At 44.5% G+C, this 22,806-nt stretch overlaps 1 long non-coding RNA gene across 1 annotated transcript in view; it reads left to right on the top strand.

Annotated features, from left to right (window-relative positions):
• Nucleotides 1-319: 319 nt before the first annotated feature.
• The window catches only part of LOC122465541, a 31,862-nt gene continuing 9,375 nt past the window's right edge, over nucleotides 320-22,806 (top strand). Inside the window, exon 1 of the long non-coding RNA XR_006290468.1 lies at nucleotides 320-403. This is a non-coding gene — a long non-coding RNA (uncharacterized LOC122465541). The remainder of the gene's footprint in view (nucleotides 404-22,806) is intronic.

The raw sequence follows: 22,806 nt of genomic DNA, 5'->3' as shown, positions 1-22,806 counted from the left end.
TACCAAGCAGGAACTATACCCTCATGGACCTCTGCTAGCTCTCCTAGGGTAACAACCACACACTTTTGATTTAAATGATGGGGCCTAACTAAACTCTGCTGTTAATGGAAACTGTGCTGGGAGGCAATTAAAAAGGTAATCCCTGGCCCTCTCGTTGCACCCACAGGGAGAGCTGCCTTGTGTCGTTTTAGGGCCTTATTACTAATAGCACTTTTATCTGGCTTGTAAATGCACAGGTGTATCGGGCCTCGTCATGCATCCATGATGTGACCCAGAAAAGTCTTAAGTAGAGCTGCTCAAAAAAGAGGGGAAGGATGGTCCAGTGGTTAGGTTATTGGCCTAGGATTTGGGAGACTGGGGTTTAATTCTCTGTTCTGCTACAGATTTTCTGGTGTGATCTTAGGTAAGTTACTTAGCCTCCCTGTCTGGGCTTCCCTACCTTGCAGGGGTGTGGTGGCGGGAGGCAGATAACAAGAAAGATAAAAATAACATGACAGATAAAAAGAAAATTAACCAACTCTATTTGAATTTCTTACTGCTCCTTCAGAATTTTGCAGTTTTGAAAAAACAAACACCAAAACATACCCAAATTTTTAACTCTCTCTAATACTGACCAGGATGGCTTACATTTAATTTAAAGGTTGCATGGTCATCTATTAGGATTTAGGCATATACACAGGATTGATTAGATACTGTGGGCCAAATTACACTCTCACTTATATCTGTGCAACCCCACTGATGCCCAAGGAGTTGCACAGCTGTAAATAAAGGCAGAATTTGCTTTTTGTGAAACCTTCATTCCTGGTAATGGTGCAGAAGCAAGGGAGAACCTAATCTCACTGTCAGACCTGGAGATGAATTGGCAGGGTTTAGGGATATTTACAAACAACACACTTTTTTTTACTTCTAATCTGAACCAATTTGATCTGCAAATCAGTGACATTCAGATCCCACCCTTCCAGAGTCCTCCTTTCCCAGGCATTGCTCTCCCTGGTCTGTGAAAAGGGAATAGTAATTGTCATAAATATAAAGGGAAGGCTAACCACTTTTAAATCCCTCCTGGCCAGAGTAAAAAAACGCTTTCACCTGTAAAGGGTTAAGAAGCTAAAGATAACCTCGCTGGCACCTGACCAAAATGACCAATCAGGAGACAAGATACTTTCAAAGCTGGAGGGGGGGGGGAACAAAGGGTTCTCTCTGTCTGTGTGTTGTTTTTGCCGGCCCAGAGCAGGAATGCAGGTCAGAACTCCTGTAAAGGGCTAATAAGCAATCTAGCTAGACATGTGTTAGATTCTGCTTTGTTTAAATGGCTGATAAAATAAGTTGTGCTGAATGGAGTGGATATTCCTGTTTTTGTGTCTTTTTGTAACTTAAGGTTTTGCCTAGAAGGATTCTCTGTTTTGAATCTGATTACCCTGTAAGGTATTTACCATCCTGATTTTACAGAGGTGATTCTTTTACTTTTTCTTCAATTAAAATTCTTCCTTTAAGAACCTGATTGCTTTTTCATTGTTCTTAAGCTCCAAGGGTTTGGGTCTGTGTTCACCTATGCAAATTGGTGAGGATTTTTATCAAGCCTTCCCCAGGAAAGGGGGTGTAGGGTTTGGGGAGAATTTTGTGGGGGAAACATGTTTCCAAGCGGGCTCTTTCCCTGTTATATATTTGTTAGACGCTTGGTGGTGGCAGCAATAAAGTCCAAGGGCAAAAGGTAAAATAGTTTGTACCTTGGGGAAGTTTTAACCTAAGTTGGTAAAAATAAGCTTAGGGGGTTTTCTCCATGCAGGTCCCCACATCTGTACCCTAGAGTTCAGAGTGGGGAAGGAACCTTGACAGTAATGCATGCTTACTTCCTTGGCATGTTATGAGACTAACTCATTCATTGGTGTAAGGCACTTCGTGATCCTCGGGGTCAGTTTAATCTTTACTGTAACTTCCGTTGACTTCAGTGTTGTTACAATAGGCCTGAATTTGGTCCATCCCGAGTAGGTGGTTTATTCTTTTGTGTTTGCAACCACTAGAGGGCGAATTGATCTCTCTCTTGTCACACCCAGCCACATTTGAACAAGTCTAATATATTCCATTCATTAGAAGGCATTGGCAAATTTATAGGGTGAGATACTTAATTCCCTGCTGGCCCCCTTATGCCATGTTAAAAGGGCTGGAATAGTGTAAAGTGGCCATCAAAGCCCTGTATTCAGCTGGAGGACAATTCCCTGGTGCAGGCACTGTAGTAGACAGCTGTAAGACTGCCCTCTGAGGACTGCCTCCCAAAATCTGGCACAGGGGACAAGCCGGGCTCAGGGCTGGGGTCTGGAGAGGTGGGCATGCAGCACTACAAAGATTCTGGCAATGCCATGGCCCATAGGGAAGCCCAAGGGGGCAGCTTTAGCTTAGACAGAAATGGCTTCCTAACGCTGTGGCACCTGTAGACTTCAGAGGTCAGAGTCATCCTGAATGGAGGGCTGCCCCTGTGTGTGGCTCTGCTGGCTGTCCGAGTTAACCCTGCTTCAAGCAACAATGCCCAGTGGGATTTCTGCATGCAATCCCTCAGACTCAACAGGGGACTCTGCTCTGGTCACTCCTCTTCCTTCCACAGCCCCAACATGGATTTCCACCCCCATGGCTGTAGAGGAATGGTCTGGGCTATTGTGTTGCTATAAGGGGCACTCCATGTTTCACACTCTGGACAATCAGTCTGGAGACAAGGTGGAAAATGTTACAGAGGAGGTAGTTCAAGTACCTCCAGTCACTGCCTCGTAAAACAGAGATAAGGGGGATTTCAATTGAAGAAATTGAAAGGCAGGAAAGTCATAACTAATAAAAGGAAATACTTGTTCACATAATGCATAATTAGCTTTTGGAACTCATTGCCACAGGATATCATTGAGGCCAAAAGATTCAAAGAGGATTGGATATTTATATGCAAAATAAAACCACTTTAAGACCAAAACAATAATCAAAAACTAGAGTTTTGGAAGTGATCTAAATCCTCAAGCTTCAGGGCATAATCCAACTTCTAACTAATTGGGGTCAGGAAGAACCTTTCTCTGGAGTCAGTCATAACTGCAGGGCTTCTTGCACCTTCTTCTGAAGTGCTGACGACTGTTGGAGACTGGATATTGGACTAAATAGATCATTGGTCAGATCAGTTATAGCAATGCTTGTGTTCTTAAGGCTAAAATCTTCTCCTTAGTGTGTCTCATTGCATCTTGGTATTTCTAGGGACAACTGCCATGCACCATGTATGGTTACATGTATGACGCTGTGCCTGGAGGACTTTCAATGCCTGTAGTCCAGCCACACGCTTGAGTTTGGATCAGAAGGTCAGTCTTGTATAGAGAACACTTTGAGCATTGGAACAGGGAGAAGAGGAGCTCTTTGAGTGAACTCTACATTGGTTAACTACGGGCTGACAGGAGCCTAAGCCCAATTACCCACTGGGTGGCACCTGGCAGGGTGTTGGACATAACTGGAGATCAAACCCAGCTGGGGAGGAGTTGGTTCTTTGTCATAGAAGGGACACGGGTCAGTGAGAACTCTGCAGCCACTGTGTTGGTGGTAGACAGCAGAGGAACAGGAAGAAGCAGCAGGAGCGGGTACAGAAAAGATTGTGTTGGAACTGGCTAGAGGTGGTATATCCTGCTGGGTGGAAGGCTTGTGCAGGGCCCTGAGGTAAAGGGGAAGAACTGGCTCACCCAGGCAGAGGTGATCCCAGGAGCAGGAAGAGCCCAGCAAGGGTAGGACTCATAGGCAGGAAGGCCTGGGGAGTGGAACCCTGCTTGATGTGAAGGTTGTGGTGGACCCAGAACGCAGCCCTGGGGCATGTAACTCATTACAAGGATCCGACAAGGAGTTGGGGAGAAGGCCTGAAAACAGGGTACAGTAGGAAGGAGTCCAGGGAGGCAGCAGCAAGGAATCTGATGGAGCAGCTACTGGGTGTATGATCTCAGTGTAGAAGGAGGGCCCTCTATTGCCACTGGTCAGAGGGTATGTGGCCCCTGAGAAGGGAATAAAGACTACTGAAAGCCGTGAGTGAAGGGGTGTAAAGACCATGAGGCCTGGAGTTGAAGGCCAAAGACCAGATATAAGGATTGGGACTAATATTTGTCAGACCTCCTGTTACTCTGGAAGAGGTGGAACTAAAAGTGATCTGGCCAGAAGACTGAGTTGCAAGAAAGAAGTGACAGTCAGCAGGGGGTGCTAGAGACAAAAGTGTTGTTATGCCCAGACTTGTTAGGGGTGCACCAGTGGTGGGTCACCCCATCTAAGTACTTCTGTCCAGAAGCAAGCAAGGCATATGTCAAATGGAGGAATGAACGAATACTTGAGAAAAACAATACTTTTATGAGTAAGGCTAAGATTTAGTCACAGGTATTTTTGGTAAAGACATGGACAGGTCAGGGGCAATAAATAAAAAATCATGGCTGGTGACCTGTCTTTGACTTTTACCAAAAATACCCCCAACTAAATCTCTACTTCTGGAGCCCTGCTGCTCGGGGGGGCCCTGCTCCAGTGCCGGGGGTTGACTTCCCCCCAGCCTCTGCTCCCAGGGACTGCTCTCCAGGCGGCCTCTGGGCGCCCCTGGTGCCACTGCTCCTGCCGCCTGGGACCACTGCTGCTCGGGCAGTCCCCAGAGCCAGCCACACTGGCTGCTGTTATGGTGGTCCCTGGAGCCAGCTGCCCGGGGCTGCCTGAGCAGCGGCCAGTGCAGCTGGCACAGGGGACTGCCGGAGTAGCTGGCCCCAGGTTGCTCCAGCAGCAGCCAGTGAGGCTGTCCATGGGGTGCCCGAGCAGCTGGCCATGGGGCCAGCTGCTCGGGTGGCCCTGAAGTCAGCTGCACCAGCCTCTGCAGAAGTCACGAAGGTCACGGAAAGTCACGGAATCTGTGACTACCATGACCTCAGCGAAAGAATCGCAGCCTTGTTTATGACGAGCTCATAAAAGCCTGGGAGGTGAGACCCCTTCAGCTTCTTTACTAGTAATTTAAGTATAATTTGAGCAAAGTTCCTTTGTATTATGCAAGGTAGTTCAATAGTGCATTCCCATTAATGTGCTATACATTCAAAAGAAAAACCTAGCGGAAGACAAAAGGTAAAAAGCTTGCTTTCAGAGCTGCAAGTTACATGATTAGCTGCATATACTGAAAAGCTTGTCTGGGTGGCTTGCACTCCCAGTTGGGCTACAGAGAAATGAAATTCTTCTTTAAAGCACCCCCAAAAAGCTAATTTTGAACAGCTGCTGTGTGTGTGGTTTTTTTCCTCTCGTGTGATGTTCATTAAAATTTAAAAATAGAAGCTCTTAAAGATGAGATGACATGTGAGTTTCCTGTGAGTACATTTATTCAAAACGAGTTTCATGAGGACAGGAAACATCAAGCACTACAAAAGCACAGTAACACAGAAAGCCAAATTCTGCTCTCAGGCGTGGGCTACACTTCTAACTTATACCAGCATAGCTCTGTCGGCTAGTGGTGTGAAAAACCACGCCCCTAACCACATAGTGATGTCGACAAGCCACCCAGTGTAGACGCAGCTCTACTGCTGGAAGAGTGCTTCTGTCAGCATAGCTAATGTCATCTGGGGAGGTGGCATTCCTGCACCAGCAGAAACGCTTTCTTTCAGTGTAGTGTAGACATAACCTCAGTCCCCCTGGGATAAGTGTGATGCACAGGAGTCAATGAAGTTACTCTGTTCTTACTTTGGTTTAGATAAGAACGGAATTTGGTCCAGATATTGTTAACATGTCCGCAGTGTGGTACTGATGGCTCTCCCCAAGGCAGGATAGGTTGATTATTAAGTGAAAATCCATCTCACCTGACCCTAGTGACAATAATGTTCAACTTGCAATACAAATTATCTGTCTTGTAAGCAATTAAAAATCAGTTACTTACAGGGAAATCTTAGTGGAGAAAGTACAAGAATCACAGTAATGGGATCAGGCAAAGTGTCAGTGGCTCCAACAGGAGATGGTCCTGCATCAGGATTTCACAAGATGCTCACTGCCCTCTTCCTTCGACCATTCTTATCCTGCTATAGCTCAGTGGAGTTACTCAGAACTTACAGCAGTGTAGGTGACTGGAGAATGAGGCCTAAGGACTGCAGCATTTGACCCTGTAGTTGTAGCTTAGGTTTAATGGATGAGGAAAAAGGACACATCTGATTGTCTTTTGCATCACTTCAATCTGTAGGTGAAATCCTGGTCCTGCTGAGTCAATGGAGAGATTCCTATTGATTTCAGTCACCTCTGGCTCAAGCCCTATGGCACAGTCCTGTGGTGGCTAATCCTAGCCATGCTAAGGGCTGGAATGGAGCAGCCTCTTGTGTGCTGAGCAGGCTGACCTGAAACAGATTAGGGCAGTAGGCTGGGCCATGGGAGACCCAGGTTCAATCCCTAGTTTTGCCACAGACTTTCCTACGTGACCTTGGTCAAGTCACTTGTGTCTCAGCTCCATGGCTGTGCAAAGGGGTTAATAGTGCTGCCCTACCTCGCAGGGGTGTGGGGAGGATAAATACATTAAAGACTGTGAGATACTCCGGTACTATGGTAACAGAGGCCTGATAGTGCTAGATGGGGAATAGCATGTGAGGAAGAGACGGTTTCCCTTCTAATGCACCTGCACAGGACAGAGCAGGAATTTTCTCAACATCTAACAACATATCAGAGCAGATTAGTTTAGAAGCTAGGTAGGAATAAATTTTTTAGTCTCTGAGGTGCCATGAGGACTCCTCGTTTTTTTAGGAGGGAAATAGTGGCAGTAGAACAAGCAAATGCCTTTCATCTTACAGCCCCTGCGTCTAAACTCACTGAGGAATGGCAACGTGACTTTCTGTGAGTCTGCAGACGTGAACCGTAAAGGAACTGGGAATACTGCAGAAAATGTGTGACATTAAGAGCAGCAAATAATAACTGGTGGAAGGGAGCAGTGCTGGTTAAACACGCATTTGAAAAGCAGTTAAATAATTACCCAGTTATACTGTAGAACGGTTCTCAGCAATAAGACCCGCAAAATATACTAGCTCTGGGTTTCTGAGCTCTGCTGACTGAATAGTGTGCTGGTGCACAGAAACTAGTGCCCAAGGGAACTTTTCTTTGCAACTGGTTATTTTTCGGCAGTGAGGTCTATGATGTGTCAAAATCCCTAAGCTCTGTTCTCTGCCACTAAATGGGGCAAACCACTCCCTCCCTGGGTGAGATTCACAAGGCAGCCCTAAGTGCCTAAAGCGGAAGCTGGGCCCCTAAGTCCAACATTTAGGCACCGCTGGTGTTCACCACAAACCCCTCCCCTATCTTAGCACCTATGGGTCTCAGGGACTTTAATGGTGGAAAATTAAATTTTGGTGACTGGGCGTGCACGCAGCTGCCTCAGTCCTGACACCACGCAGGAGCTGAACTCCTAAGCCATGGCGGGATTCTCAAATGAGGCATTCCCACACCTAACTTGCCTTTGAGGCCCAAGCTGATTGATGTGCTAAGAGAACATCTAATCCCATGCAGAATGGCCAGAGGAGGAGGTAGTGCTTCCCTTCCCCCACTAATAAATCTTTAGGTTAGGGGCACTCACCCAAGATATGGGATACCCATGTTAAATTTCCCCCTCTGGCTGCCTTGGAGAAGGGATTGAATTTGGGTCTCCCCTCTCCTAAGGCGTGCCCTTGCCCCTGAGTGATAGGGTACCCTGAGGCAGGGCTGTTTCAATTTCCCCTGTTGAAGCCGTTCCACTGTGTATAAATAAGTAATATTCATTGGCGGCAGAGGACTGGTCCCTGGGTCTCCTGCGTCCCAGGTGATTGCGCTACCCACCAGCACATAGAGCCGGTGTCTCTCTCGCTCATATTTATGAAGTTGTACAAAGTGGAAAAGCTTCGACAGGAGAGAGCTCTGCCATAGCCTGGGGGTTAGGGCACCCTCCTAGGAGAGAGAGACCTGCGCATGAAATCTTTTAACATGGGGAAACTGGTGCGCAAGTGGTAACCACACAAAACTTGACAGGAGGAAAACCCTGACCCAGTGGCAAGGAGATCCAAGACAATCAGGGGCCTCCCTCCTGCTGCAGCCCTCATCCAGCTTCACAGCCGCGGAGTACTAGAAGGTTGTCTATATGCGCCTGATCCACTGTTGCGGTCTTCTCGTGGAGAGAGGACGCCCATGTTCAATCCCTTCTGCACATCAGGCAGAGAGGGGAATTGAACCTGGGTCTCCTCCATCCCAAGTGAGTGCTCTAACCGGTGGGCTAAAAGTTATTGGGGCAGGGAGGCCCAGCACCTCAGTTGCTCTGGTTTAGGTGCCTAACTCCAGGAAAGGCATTGTGGCTGGGAATATCAAGCAGAGATAGACACCTGTCTCTCTTGTTCTGGGGTGGGACTTCAGGCCTACCCCTCTCTTTGACACTTCCTTTTGGCTAGGTTAAGTGGCTCCCTGCTCAGATTGCAGGTTTTTGTGAATCCCACTTTTAGGCACCTATCTCTCCCCATGCATTGTATAGGGAGTCTGGACGCCTAACTCCAGATCGTGAATCCCACTTGGTGGCAAGGCACTTTGATGGTTCTAGGGGCACCCAGGACTGTGGGTCACCTTATTGCACCCTGCTGCCAGTGGTAGCTGGTTGTCAGCTCTCTGATGCTGCCAGCCCTTCAGCCACTCACACTCTTTCCTCTGCCTTGCAGGTTAACAATAGGTGCACTTCTATCCCTTTGAATAATTCCCTCCTGATAGCCAGCTCCTGAACTAGCTACTCTCAGATTACAGCTTCTCTGCCCCCAGAGGTGTAGTGTGCCTCAGTTTTCCAGTTTTACCTTAAACTGCACAGCACTTGTGATCACTTATAATAAAACAAAAGTAGATTTAGTTAACAGAGAATAAAGATTGAGCCAGAAACAAGAGAGAGTGATGAAAACAAATGGTTACAACCAAAAACAAAATCATAAAACATGAACCGGGGTATACACTTATTAATAGTCACATTTTCTATCTAATAAAATAGGTTTCCTGCCGAAAGTTTTCTGTTGCAGAGCTAGCTAGTTTCACAAGAACCAGGATCCAAACATTAATGAAGGACCCCTGCTTCACAAGAGGTTTCCTTACTGAAAGGATAAAGAGTGCTTCTCCCTAGTCTGTCATATTGAAACGGCATTTTGTTTCTATTCACAGATAGGGCAAACCCCCTTCTTAAGTTTCTTCTTTGCCGTTAAGTGGTTTTGATTGTTTTTCATAGCCTCTGATGGTTTCCCATTCAAAGTCTTAGTATAGTGCAAGACTAAACAGTAGAGGCCTGCATTGCATCACCAGGCCAAACAGGTTGGGATGACAAGTCCCCCTCTTACCCAAACAGGCCATCACTCAGATATACCATCTCCTGGTGATCAATTTCTACTCCAGGTCCATAAAGTGTACTTTCAGTATAAATACACTATTCCTGTACAAGCGTCTCACCAAGTATATGAATCTTGACAAGTTATGAGCTTCTTGTAGATACCGTGCATGTTACTTTTTATAGATAAATATCCTGCTAGACATGTTTGGTGTAGTGAGTTCCTCAGGTCTGAGGTGAGAAATGTTTGCAAAGAACAGGGGACCCTTTGCCAAGGCTGTGTCACAGGAATGTAAAAGTTAAGGACTACAGTGCTCAGCATTGCAACTACTAAGTCCCCCTTGTGAATTCCATCCTCTGTGCCTCAATTTACATACCTGTAAAATGGACATAATGATAGCTCCTTCAGAGGTAGTGCTGCAAGCCTGAATTAATCAATGGACAATTGGAACAATTTACCAAAGGTCATTGTGGATTCTCCATCACTAGCAATTTTTCAATCAAGATCTGATGTTTTTTTCTAAAAGATCTGCTCTAGGAATTTTTTGGGGGGAAGTTCTCTGGCCTGTATTATACAGGCGGTCGACTAGCTGATCGTAACAGTCCCTTCTGGCCTTGGAGTCTGTGAATGATGGTCAAGTTCTCTGAGACGCTCAGCTGAATGGCACTACAGGCTTACTGGTTATAAATATTCTTAAAATAGTGGCCTCCCCATCGAATGTATTCTTCTGTTCTTTATGAAAATCCCAGGGCTGAACTCCCGGCCTCACTGAAGTTACTGGGAGTTTTGCCATTGACTTCCCTGGGGTCAGGATTTCACCCCAGGTGTCTCTGCATTACCATTTTTGACCGCTCATTCCGAGAATGCCTTCCTGGAATGTAAAAAGCAGTATTCTGGTTCTCAGAAATATGGAGACAGAAAGAATGGCTGACACTGTAACCCCTGTCATTTAGATTAACTGATAACCCTCAAACGGGATACATTATCTGTGTGTGTGTGTGGGGAAATGTCTTTCTCTCCTGGCATCCCTGAGGTAGCACTTGATGTAGGTGGGCTGGAAGAGAGGTAGGTAGTGAAGGCTCAGACTGTAATCCATAACTGTCTCTGCTTCCAGGATTCTTCCTCTTGCAAAGTCCTGATCTAATTAAACTGTCATCACACTGTTACAGTAATGGTTTGAGGGCATTTGATAGAGCTTGACTGAAGTGGAAAAGAGGGAAATGAGGGATTCATTATGTCGATGACGCAATGCATCACAAACCTGGGTGCTGATATCTAATCCTTCAGTTAGGTTAAAAAAAGGTTTATAATGGAGGAGGAGGAAGGGAATGTTTTCAATGCTCTGTCTTCTAGCCTTCTTAAAGGGTCACTGTCTAATGTGAGATCCGGGCTTTAAAAATCTTCCGTACGCAACAAGACAGGGCCCTGTTATCCCCATCTAGAGAGGCACTTGTGTGTGTTTGCTTTTGCTCTGTTGGGGATGGGTCCTATGGGGAGCACACGGCTCAGCTCCCAGAATACAGCACAGCTCTATTTTCCACACCCCCAGCTAGCTCCCTGGCAGTGCTATGGAGCGATGGATGAAAAGTGCTACAGAGGAGCTATGTAGTATTATTATCCCACTTTCCCTGGACTCTAGCACCAGCACAGAGGGATGGTGCAGAAGAGTGGATGTCGCTTCTGGCTGCAAATCAGGATGACAAGGAGAGGGGGACCATGCTCATCTTTTAAGCCCTGTTCTCATGTCTTGCTGGCCATATCCCCTACCCACTCGGGGAAGGCAGTGCTGTAGCACGGGCACATCCGTGCATGGAATTCAGTGGAGTGATCTGGCCCAGTGCTAGCACCCATGGACGCGGATACTGAAATTTGTTTATAGATTGTATTTCTCTTTCTCCATTTATGTTACTCTTTTTCCCAGAAACGAGGTTTTCATACCCAAATACCCCACCACAGATTGAAGCTGAATTACACCATTTGCCATTTACTTTTCCAGAGCCTTCATTCTTCTGTTTCTTCCTGCTTTGCTTTGTGGCTTTGAAATTTCATTTTGTTTCCAATGATGAAAGCATAGGCTTCCTGAACTGATTATCATTATGTAATGCCTCCGCAAAGGCTTTTACTACTATGTATATTCTCTGATTCTCTTTGAGATGTCTGTGCTCTGCAGTGATTTACTACTGGTCTGAAGCCACTGGGGGAACACTGCCTGAGGCTGGGGCTTGGGTTTGGATGGCTTTTTGCCACAGTTGTTAGGATTTCCAAATTGTGTCAATAACAGGTGTCTGTTGCCACAAGCATGAGAACGTGTTCTCCTAGCACTTAGGGCCTGCTCCAATGCCCATTGAAATCATCAGGAGCCTGTCTGTTGACTTCAGTGGGCATTGGATCGGCCCTTTAATTGTTTCACTTTGCTATATGTACACCACTGCAGAACTCCCACAGCTGCTCTACCCCCTCCAGATACTTAGATTTCACATTGATACTGGCAGATAATATAATGGCTGTGACACAACGGGCAGGAAATATTTTTAAGTGTAAGAAAGTTCCCACACCACTGTTACTTTAAAACAGTTGGAGCCCGATTCTGCAAAGATTTACACACGTGCTTAACTTTACACACTGCGAGTAGCCCCATCCGCTTCAGCGACATTGCATAACCCTGGTGTGAGTCATTGCAGGACTGGGGCCTTCGATTGTGCTATACAAAAGAACTAACATAAATTCTTCTGGTTGGCTCAGTCACCTGCGGTGTTACACTGCAGCCAGCCAGGATAACTATTAATAAGAGCACCGTTTCTGATGGTTCTTGGGGTACCCAGGACTGAGAGGGATTTAAAGAAAAAACAACCATATTTTCAGTGTGTATGTGTGATACTCCTTACTTCATATCTGTACATATATTTCACAATGATGTTAATGGTCAATGTGAAAGTGGTTTTCATTTAAGACTTCACATAGTATTCTTTGAGCTAGAATGTACACACCAGACTCATGAGATTACTGTAACCCCTCTGTCAGCATTGCAAGGTTCTGATGTCGCACCTTTACAGCATTCTACAGCTGTAGATCTCAAAGTGTTTTACAGAGGTAGGGAAATACTATCCCTGTTTTCCAGATGGAGGAGAGTGAAGTGCACAGAGGACTAAGTGACCTGCTCAGGATCCTGAGTGGATACTAAGCCATGGCAGAACTGTCCTCTGAAATAAATACGTTTAAAAGCTTTAACACGAAAGCAGGTTGTGTCCCCACCTTCTTGACACTCCCCACCCCCCAAAAAAATCATGAGGGCAGAGATCTGAAATATAGACAATAGACATTTTATAAAGGGTCTTAATTTCAAAACACTTCTTTTAATGGTTAAGTTATGGGTCAAATATATAACAAAGGGAATTTATATATGGGCTGTCGATTAATTGCTGTTAACTCATGCAATTAACTCAAAAAAAGTAATGGTGATTAATCACAGTTATAATCTATATATAGTGACAGTGACCAGATGGCTACAGGAGAGTGATCCTATTGGGATCCAGGAAGTGGGCAGGCAGAAGCCCGCCCATGGCTAAAGACCTCCTCCCAGCCTAAGGGGAGGATCCACATGACCTGGAAGCCAAATGATTCCGGGGGACTGAGAGAAGGCAGATATATTAGCCCCAGGTTAAGCAGGTCCCTTTCCCCTGGGTAAGGTAATGGGGCAGTTCCAGAACAATCAGGAACTTGCTGGAACCAATTAAGGCAGACAGGCTAATTAGGACACCTAGAGCCAATTAAGAAGCTGCTAGAATCAATTAGGACAGGCTGGCTAATCAGGGCACCTGGTTTAAAAAGGACCTCACTTCAGTCAGTGAGGGGCGTGCTGCTGGAGGACTGAGGAGTACAAATGCTATCTGGCATCAGGAGGAAGGTCCTGTGGTGAGGATACAGAAGGTGTTGGGAGGAGGCCATGGGGAAGTAGCCCAGGGAGTTGTAGCTGTCACACAGCTGTTACACGAAACACTGTAGACAGCTGTGATCCACAGGGCCCTGGGCTGGAACCCGGAGTAGAGGGCGGGCCCGGGTTCCCCCCATCCCCCCCAACTCCCTATTGGATACAGGAGGAGTTGACCTGGACTTTGGGTCCCACCAGAGGGGAAGGTCCCTGGCCCACTAGGTGGACCAGCATAGACTGTGGGAATTGTTCTCCTTCCTTTCCCCCATGCTGGACAGTGATGAGGTTAGCTGAGTGAACGGCAGGTTTGAGCCACTAGCAAAAGGGGCCAAACTGAGGGTTGCCGTGAATCTCTGAGGTGAACAAATCTGCCAATAAGCGTAGGACCCACCAAGGCAGAGGAGGAACTTTCTTTCTCTCTCTGGGCTGTCGATTAATTGCAGTTAATTCACACAATTAACTCAAAAAAAGTAATCATGACTAAAAAAATTAATCGCAATTAATCACAGTTTTAATTGCATTGTTAAACAATAGAATACACATTGAAATTTATTAAATATTTTGGATGTTTTTCTACATTTTCATATATATTGTATTCTGTGTTGTAACTAAAATCAAAGTGTTTATTATTTTTGATTACAAGTATTTGCACTGTAAAAATGATAAATAAAAAATAGTATTTTTCAATTCACCTCATAGAAGTACTGAAGTGCAATCCCTTTGTCGTGAAAGTGCAACTTAGAAGTGTACATTGTTTTTGTTACATAACTGCACTCAAAAACAAAACAATGTAAATCTTCAGAGCCTACAAGTCCACTCAGTCCTACTTCTTGTTCAGCCAATCACTAAAGACAAACAGGAGATAATGTTGCTGTCTTCTTATTTATGTCACCAGAAAGTGAGAACAGGCATTTGCATGGCACTTTTGTGCCTGGAATTGCAAGGTATTTACTTGCCAGGTATGCTAAACATTTGTATGCCCCTTCCTGCTTCAGCCACCATTCCACAGGACATGCTTCCATGTTGATGACGCTTGTTAAAAGAGCAATGCATTAATTAAATTTGTGACTGAACTCCTTGGGAGGAGAACTGTATGTCCACTGCTCTGTTTTACCTGCATTCTGCCATGTATTTCATGTTATAGCAGTCTCAGATGATGACCCAGCACATATTGTTCATTTTAAGAACACTTTCACTGCAGATTTCACAAATGCAAACAAGGTACCAATGTGAGATTTCTAAAGATAGCTACAGCCCTTGACCCAAGGTGTAAGAATTTGAAGTGTCTTCCAAAATCTGAGAGGGATGATGTGTGGAGCATTCTTTCAGAAGTTTTAAAAGAGCAACACTCCGATACAAAAACTACAGAACCTGAACCACCAAAAAAGAAAATCAACCTTCTGCTGGTGGCATCTGACTCGGATAATGAAAATGAACATGCATCAGTCCGCACTGTTTTGGATTGTTATTGAGCAGAACCTGTCATCAGCATGGATGCATGTCCCCTGGAATGGTGGTTGAAGCATGAAGGGACATACAAATCTTTAGCATATCTGGCTCATAAATATCTTACGACACCGGCTACAACAGTGCCATGAGAACCTATTTGGTATTGGTGAGGCCTCATCTGGAGTACTGTGTCCAGTTTTGGGCCTCCCACTGCAGAAAGGATATAGACAATTTGGAGAGAGTCCAGCCGAGGGCAACAAAAATGATTAGGGGGCTGGAGCACATGACTTATGAGGAGAGGCTGAGGGAACTGGGCTTATTTAGTCTGCAGGAGAGAAGAGTGAGGGGGGATTTGATAGCAGCCTTCAACTACCTGAAAGGGGGTTCCAAATAGGATGGATCTAGGCTGTTCTCAGTGGTACGAGATGACAGAACAAGGATTAATGGTCTCAAGTTGCAGTGGGGGAAATTTAGGTTGGATATTAGGAAAAAAATTTCACTACGAGGGTGGTGAAGCACTGGAATGTGTTACCTAGGGAGGTGGTGGAATCTCCTTCCTTAGAGGTTTTTAAGGTCAGGCTTGACAAAGCCCTGGCTGGGATAATTTAGTTGGGGATTGGTCCTGCTTTGAGCAGGGGGTTGGACTAGATGACCTCCTGAGGTCCCTTCCAACCCTTATATTCTATGATTCTATGATTCTATGAATGCTTGTTCTCACTTTCAGGTGACATTGTCTGAGCAATTGGCTGAACCTTGAAGTAGGACTGAGTGGACTTGCAGGCTCTAAAATTTTACAAAGATGATTAGGGGTATGGAACGGCTTCCGTATGAGGAGAGATTAATAAGATTGGGAGTTTTCAGCATGGAAAAGAGTCGACTAAGGGGGTATGATACAGGTCTATATAATCATGACTGGTGGTGAGAAAATAAATAAGGAAGTGTTATTTATTCCTCATAACAAAAGAACTAGGGGCCACTAAATAAAATTAATGGGCAGCAGGTTTAAAACAAACAAAAAGAAGTATTTCTTCACACAACGCACAGTCTGTGGAACTCTTTGCCAGAGGATGTTGTGAAGGCCAAGACTATAACAGGGTTAAAAAAAGAACTAGATAAATTAATGGAGACTAGGTTCATCAATGACTATTAGCCAGGATGGACAGGGATGGTGTCTCTAGCCTCTGTTTGGCAGAAGCTGGTAATCGAAGACAGGGAATGGATCACTTGATGATTCCCTCCTTTGTTCATTCCCTCTGGGGCAACCTGGCATTGGCCACGGTTGAAAGACAGGATACTGGGCTAGATGGACCTTTGGGCTGCCCCAGTATGGCCATTCTTATGTACATAATTATACTATGTAAGTTCAACTTTCATGATAAAGAGATTGCACTACAGTACTTGTATTAGGTGAATTGAAAAATACTATTTATTTTGTTTTTTATAGTGCAAATACTTGTAATCAAAAATATACTTGTAATCAAATATAAAGTGAGCACTGTACACATTATATCCTGCATTGTAATTTAAATCAATATATTTGAAAATGTAGAAAATCCTTTATCCAAAAATATTTGAATAAAGGATATTCTAGTATTGTTTAACAGTGTGATTAATTGCACGATTAATCGCGATTGCTTTTTTTAATCATGTGATTAATCACAATGGATTTTTTTAATCGCTTGACAGCCCTAAAATATATATATATACACACACACACCTTTTGAGGTTGAGATGACACAACAAACTAACCAAGCTTCACTCATGTAAATCATCAGAACCATTTTGATGTGTGTATATGAAGCTTTTTAACTTATAGTTGTGCACTATCTCAAAGAGTATGGCGACTGGAAAGGACTTTTATTCCAGTGAGTATTTTCTGCCGAAAAAAGCTGTATATAAAAATAGAAATATCAGTGTGCAGAGCTAGTCAGAAAATTTCTAATTAAACCTTCTGTGTGAGAAAACAGGGTTTAACTGAAATTGATTTTTTTTGGTGGAAATATCAATTTCAAAGAAATTTTTCAAGCTTTTAATTTTTTTGTTTAGAAAAACATTGGTTAAAAACTCCCTCCAATTGTTAACTTTGAAATGGTAGGTTTACTCCTCTTGGTTACTGTTTTCCAATTTTAATAGTTTATTAGCTCTGTACAAACTATGTACCATTAATATAAAAGGTGACTGAATTATTATTGATAATTGAAAATAAAAAAACCATGGATTTCTTCTCCTAGACTCATTAGATCTGATTTTCCACTCTCCTCCACTGTCTTGCATCTTATGCAGTCCCTGAGGCCAAGAATTTTCAAAAATGAGAACTTAAAGTTAGTCCATATTAGCTCTTTAAGTGGCCTGATTTCTAAAAATGCAGAGCCTGCAGCAGCTCCCATTGAAGTTAACGGAGTTACTCTGCAATTACACAGGTTATATCTAACACCAGAATTTCTCCCCTTGAGGTCTGATCCAAAGGTTATTGAAGAAAATGGAAGTCTTCCCATCTCTAGTTGCATATTACAGGCGTGGAAATTCTTATTTTATCAAACCCATTTATCATTGAAAAATTTATTTGATGTGAATGAAAGTTTTCCTGGGAAATGTTCATTGTGGTTGAAATTAGTTTTCCAACAACCCCCCCAAAACAATAACAAAAAAATGTTTCTTTATTTCATTGTAAAACTGAAATTCCATGAAACTGAAAATTCGGTTTGCTCAAAAATGGTCAGATAGCATTTTTTTCAACCTACTGTTACATGCCCTTCTGTAAGAGATGCATCTTTGTTTGGATAACTCTCTGAAAATTGCAAAACTCCTGTTAAAGTTCACTAGTTTCGTAATTGTAGTAGTTTTAAAATTTTGGCATTAGTGTAACTGGAACCATTCACTGGACTAGTGTTTGGATGGCCAGGCTGTTTTACAGGAAAGTATTATGCTATCTTTGTTTATCCTATTTAGTGAATGCATGAACTCACATGCAGAATATATATTTAATGGTTTTTATATCTTTTTCTCAAACTAATTCCAGCACAGCTCCTAGACTGGCTTACACAGCCATGACTAAGCTCTTGCAAGGCAAGTGTATACTAATTTTAATTAGGAAATGACGTTGCCTGGGAACATGGACAATGTCTCATCTACTTTTTTGTTCCACTTTGACCTTTTGCTTTCTGATCTAGCATGAAACTAGTATAAACTAGCAGGTGCTGACACCACCTTGACGAAGAAAGAATTCAGCCCTTTAGCAGGAACAGCATTCGGTTACCACCATTGCTGGTGCCTCTGATCAGCTAATTTCTTGGCCAGTACACAAAGCCAAATATAGCAAGGTTAAAATCCTGCTTAGAACCAAAATCAACCTTATCTACCTTATTCTGAAGCCAAGAGAGCCAGAAAGTATATGTCCTCTTAATGAAAATGGGAAATCATTTATTTGAACAAAGCAGAGATTTATCAAAGGTTTTTTAAAATAAATAACATGCAAACATTAGCAAAAGAGATGACTTTCAAGAATTCAGTGTTGGACCACTGCGATGTACAGTGACTGTGGCTCTGGCTGTCCAGATATATTAGCAGTATCTGAAGCGTACATGGTCAGGAAAGGAATATTTCATCTCTTCTCATTCAACCTGTATAAGTCACTGATGCATTAACCTGCCAGAGAGGAGTGATTTTTACTAAATGTTTGGGCTGGTGGGGTCTTCTTCCTAAGTGCTGCAGAGAAAACACATGGTTCACAGATAGAGAATGAATGGGAGAGTGCTCTACACCCTCGACTGGTAAAGACATTCGAACAACTGAAAATAGCCGTGCTCTTGGGTCAAAACCTGCCCTTAACACCAAGGAAACAACACCACCTTCCACAGCAGTGTTGTAAAGCTCTAATTGAAGGCATGGTTTGGTCCACTATGTGTATTGCTTTCTTCATTTTTAAAAGGTCTTAAGCAAAGTTTTCTAGACACTTTCATTTATACTGGGGGGATAGAAGGGACAATCTTTAGCTTCAGGCAAGCCTAGTAATCAGCACATGAAGCTTTGTTCTGAGTTTCCATTATGCAAAATGTGTTCAGGAAGCTCAAGGATTTAAGTTACTGTATCTTATTGGGTGGTTTCACTGTTCCGTAGCAAAGAAGTGGGAAGAATGTAATACTAGGTAAAGCACACTGATATTCTTATTGGCGAAAACGTTTTCAGAGCTGTGAATTGCATGGGAGGCTGTGTGCTGAGGAGAATAATGGAGTTTATGAACCAAAATGCTTTCTCAGAGGAAATCTGGAAGAGGGATGGGACAAGGAAGAAGGAAAGGAATACATTTTCTGTTAGTACTCTCTCCTCTGCTGCATTAAGAAACAGGAATTGTGCAAACTTGCTTTTAGAAACTCCAAACAGGTACTGTAAAATTGGAGATGATGGCAATTTTAAAATAGTAGTTCTTTTAAACAGAAGTATAAGCCACTTTTAATGCTTCATAAGGGCGTTTTGGTTGGATAATGATATTGCTTAGCACTTACATAGCACATTCGGTCATTCAAAGGGATCTGACAAACATGATCTAATCTGCATAGCATCCCTGTGAGGCAGATAGCGGCTAACCACCCCATGTTGCAGATGGGACAACTAAGGCAGAGGGATGAAAGGCTAGGTAGTACCTACAGCTCAGTGCTTTGTGGAGAAGTGGGTCACTACAGTGAGAGTGGACCCTGGAGCAGAACCGCCTCTACTCTTTGACAGGGTGGAGTTGCACTGGCTGTCTCATTTCAGCTTCATCCTGCTCCTGGGTGGCGCGTGGACCCCCTGTTCGGGGAGGCTAGCTCCCTGCCTCACCTCTTCCGCCTGAGGCCCTACCCCCACTCTGACCCTTCTGGCTCCCAGCTCTCACCAGCCGGCCCACCAGTGCAGCTCAGAACTCCGGCCGGCACCTGGCGCAGCTCCGAGCCCCAGCCCGGCAGTGCCTGGAGCAGCCCTGAGCCCCGGACCAGCCAGAGGAGCTTTGAGTCCCGCCATGGCCTGGCCCCAGGGCTGTGGCAGGGAGCATTAGCAGAGGTTTCGGGAGGCCTAGCCCCAGCCTCCATTATGCACTGTCCAGGATCCCACTTCCTTTGATTTGCCAGCATGAGCCCAGAGCGTACCTCGGCTGACCCTCAGCACAGGATTCGGAAGTTTTTGTGCCTTTACCCCTGCCTATGTATGGATCCACAGAAACCAGACACGCTTTGGGCTTGGCATCTTGCCCCAAGCCAAAGAAAGAGTCAGTGCCAGAACGAGGATTAGAACTCAGGACTTCACAATACCCATATCTATACTGAAAACAAGAGAGCAAGAGTTTGTGGTGTGTGTGGTTGTTTAGAGCAGACCATAGCTTAACAGAGAGGACTTCTCATGGACCACTTCCTATACCTAACTCCTCTTCATGACTTCAAAGCTGCCAAAAGCAGCTGGACACACATTGTCCTTAAAATTAGTGGGAATTGGCTTTCCATAGATGGCATTGAAAATCTTGAGCCTAAAACCCAAACTGACAGATTCTGCCATCGTTTCTCAGAATGAGTAATATTTATTCCGAGTAGGCCCTTTGACACCAGCAGAACTGCTTGCAGAGTGAAGTGTTGCTCACCACAAGAAAGGACAAAGAAATCTGATCCTTTAATTGTTTTCTTTTATATAGTTATATACCTATATAATCACAGTGAAATTTATGAACCTAAACCCAATTGCTTTACAGCTGGCAGTGCCTAAAACAATATGGAGATATTGCAACAGGTCAGAAACCATCAAATGCGTACAAACCATTCAGTTAGCCTGCTAATAATTTCTTGCTGTCTGTTTATATGGCCCCTATTACACCAGTATCTGAGCTTCTTAGAATCATAGGGTTAGAAGGGACTGCAAGGGTCCTCTAGTTTAACCTTCTGCCAAGATCTTACAATCTTTAACCTCAGAGCACCACCATGAAGTAGGAAAGTGCTTTTATCCCCATCTTAAAGGGGGGAACTGAGACAAAAGGACTAAGTGACTCGACAAGGTGACACAGGAAGTCTGTGACAGAGCAGGGGCTTGAAACCAGGTCTCCCAAGTCCTAGGAGAGTGCCCTTAACTTAACTCATGAGACATTCTCCTGTCTCAGGAAGGTTAGCTCACCCAAATTGTTTCTCCCAGCATTAAACAGCCAGCACTGCTGCTTGTCCCCTAGGTGAAGGATACATGGGTGTATCTCTGCACCCCCAGATATACTTCCCACCATCCGTTGTCCTCACTGGTAAACAGGGTTACCTGTACTGTAAACACTTACTAGCCTGAGTATAGCACACTGTATTTTTGCCTCAGAGTTTCTGGAAGGGCTATAGGAACCTAGTGCTGTATATCCAGTAGTGGATGTCCTTTACCATTATAGTGTAGAAAGCGGTATTCTATTACCTATATTCATGGCTCTGTACAATCACTATACCCGAGGGCTAACATTAAAGTAACACCAAGGATATTAATTCAGAGTCAAGACAAATGGGCTTGCCCTCACTTACCTTCTTGCTAGAAGATTGTAACACACTGATGGGAGACTCACCTGTGCCTAACAACAGCAGGATTAACTAAGGACAGAGTGAAAACCTTGACTCTAAATTTCCATTTGGGAGTTTAATTCATGCCTTAAGTGCTGCTGCTTTAGCCTCGTATTTAGACGCTGACTCTTATACATACAATGATAATACAAACCAGATTGTATCCGCTTATCATGAGCATGCAAGATGGTGCCAGTGAAGCCCACACCAACTAGTTCTTCAACAGAGACAGTGCCCAATTCATGTTGATGATGGCAACAGCTTCTGTTATAGTATCTGTCGAGCCAGTTTGTGCTCAGAGAGGATCATACAGGTGATCAGCACTCTCGTGTTAGCTCTGCACAGGAAGAGCCAAAATATGGAATTAGGAGAGGTACACCCAGACGTTGCATGGCTGGGTTCCCAGGGGCAAGAGCGGCCAGCATGGCGGGTAGTGCTAGTCTAGCTGCTTTGGGGGCCATTGCCCTGCCTCCTTGTGCACCAGACCTTTTGGCTGCAGGCTGGAGAACGGCTCGGAGGAGAGAGCAGCCAGTCTCTGTAGAACAAGGGAAAAGAGGGTCACTGAGAGCTCTCCTGCCAGCATTCTTGAGCACATTATGGTCTCCATGGACATTATGCCCAATCTAGCCCTGCTACTGCATCACTTCTCCTCCTGGCTCCACTTGTAGAGGGCCACATGTTTATTAATGATTATTATTGCTATTATTTCTGTTTATTTATTTATTTACTATTAGCAGCAGCAATATAAAGGGTCCAATTGTCTCTACCAAAATAACAATGAAACTTTCCCCAAACAAAACAAAACAAAATAAATTAAAAAGGAACAAACTGAAGAGGGAGTTATGGCATGAGAACAGGAGTGGATGTGAATGGCAACAATAGTAATACATGGGGGAAAAAAACCTTTAAAGAGCAGTGTTAAGGTTTGTTTGGAGGAGGGCAGACTTGGACGCGGGCATCTGTCAAACTACGTACCCTCCAGCACCAAGGCACGATCACCTGTAAATTTATGACACGACAGTAGGGTCTCTCCAGCCCATGGAGCATAGCCGTAATACTCATGCTGACCAGCTCCACCACAGGCGTGAGCTGCCCCATGCTGCACTGGCATGTAGCAGCAGGCTATCCTACATATGGCAAAGGAGCAGTTCACGAAGGACTGGGCTGAGAGTCGTGTCCTCAAGGAAAGTTCGCAACCTCTTAGGCCTCCACAGATGAAAACAACATCCAGGATGAGTCACCAAGAGCGGTAGCTAAAGGCTGAGTGTGCAGCTCCCATTAAGACACTCTGCCCATCAATCACAACCGCCATCAGTCCTTCAGACGCCTTCCTTAACATCACCTGCTGTGAGCAGCGATCATCCTGCTGTGTCCGCTATGGATTCATTTCAATGGTTGCCTGTGAAGTGGCAGGCTTATTTTAAAGGGCAGCTTTTAAAAGGCAAATTTGGGCTCACAATTAAAGTCACTGGGAGCTGGGCATCTAGCCCCATTGTGTGCCGTGGAAATTCTCCCCCAAAGCACTTAGTGGTATAGGTCCTGGATCCATTAAAGACCTCCCCTGTGACCCTCACCC

The sequence above is a fragment of the Chelonia mydas genome, chromosome 4 (genome assembly GCF_015237465.2).
Source record: "Chelonia mydas isolate rCheMyd1 chromosome 4, rCheMyd1.pri.v2, whole genome shotgun sequence".
In the NCBI taxonomy this organism is placed as follows: Eukaryota; Metazoa; Chordata; order Testudines; family Cheloniidae; genus Chelonia; species Chelonia mydas.
Note: the sequence above shows the minus strand (reverse complement) of the source record. Positions and strands in the feature narration are given on the sequence as shown.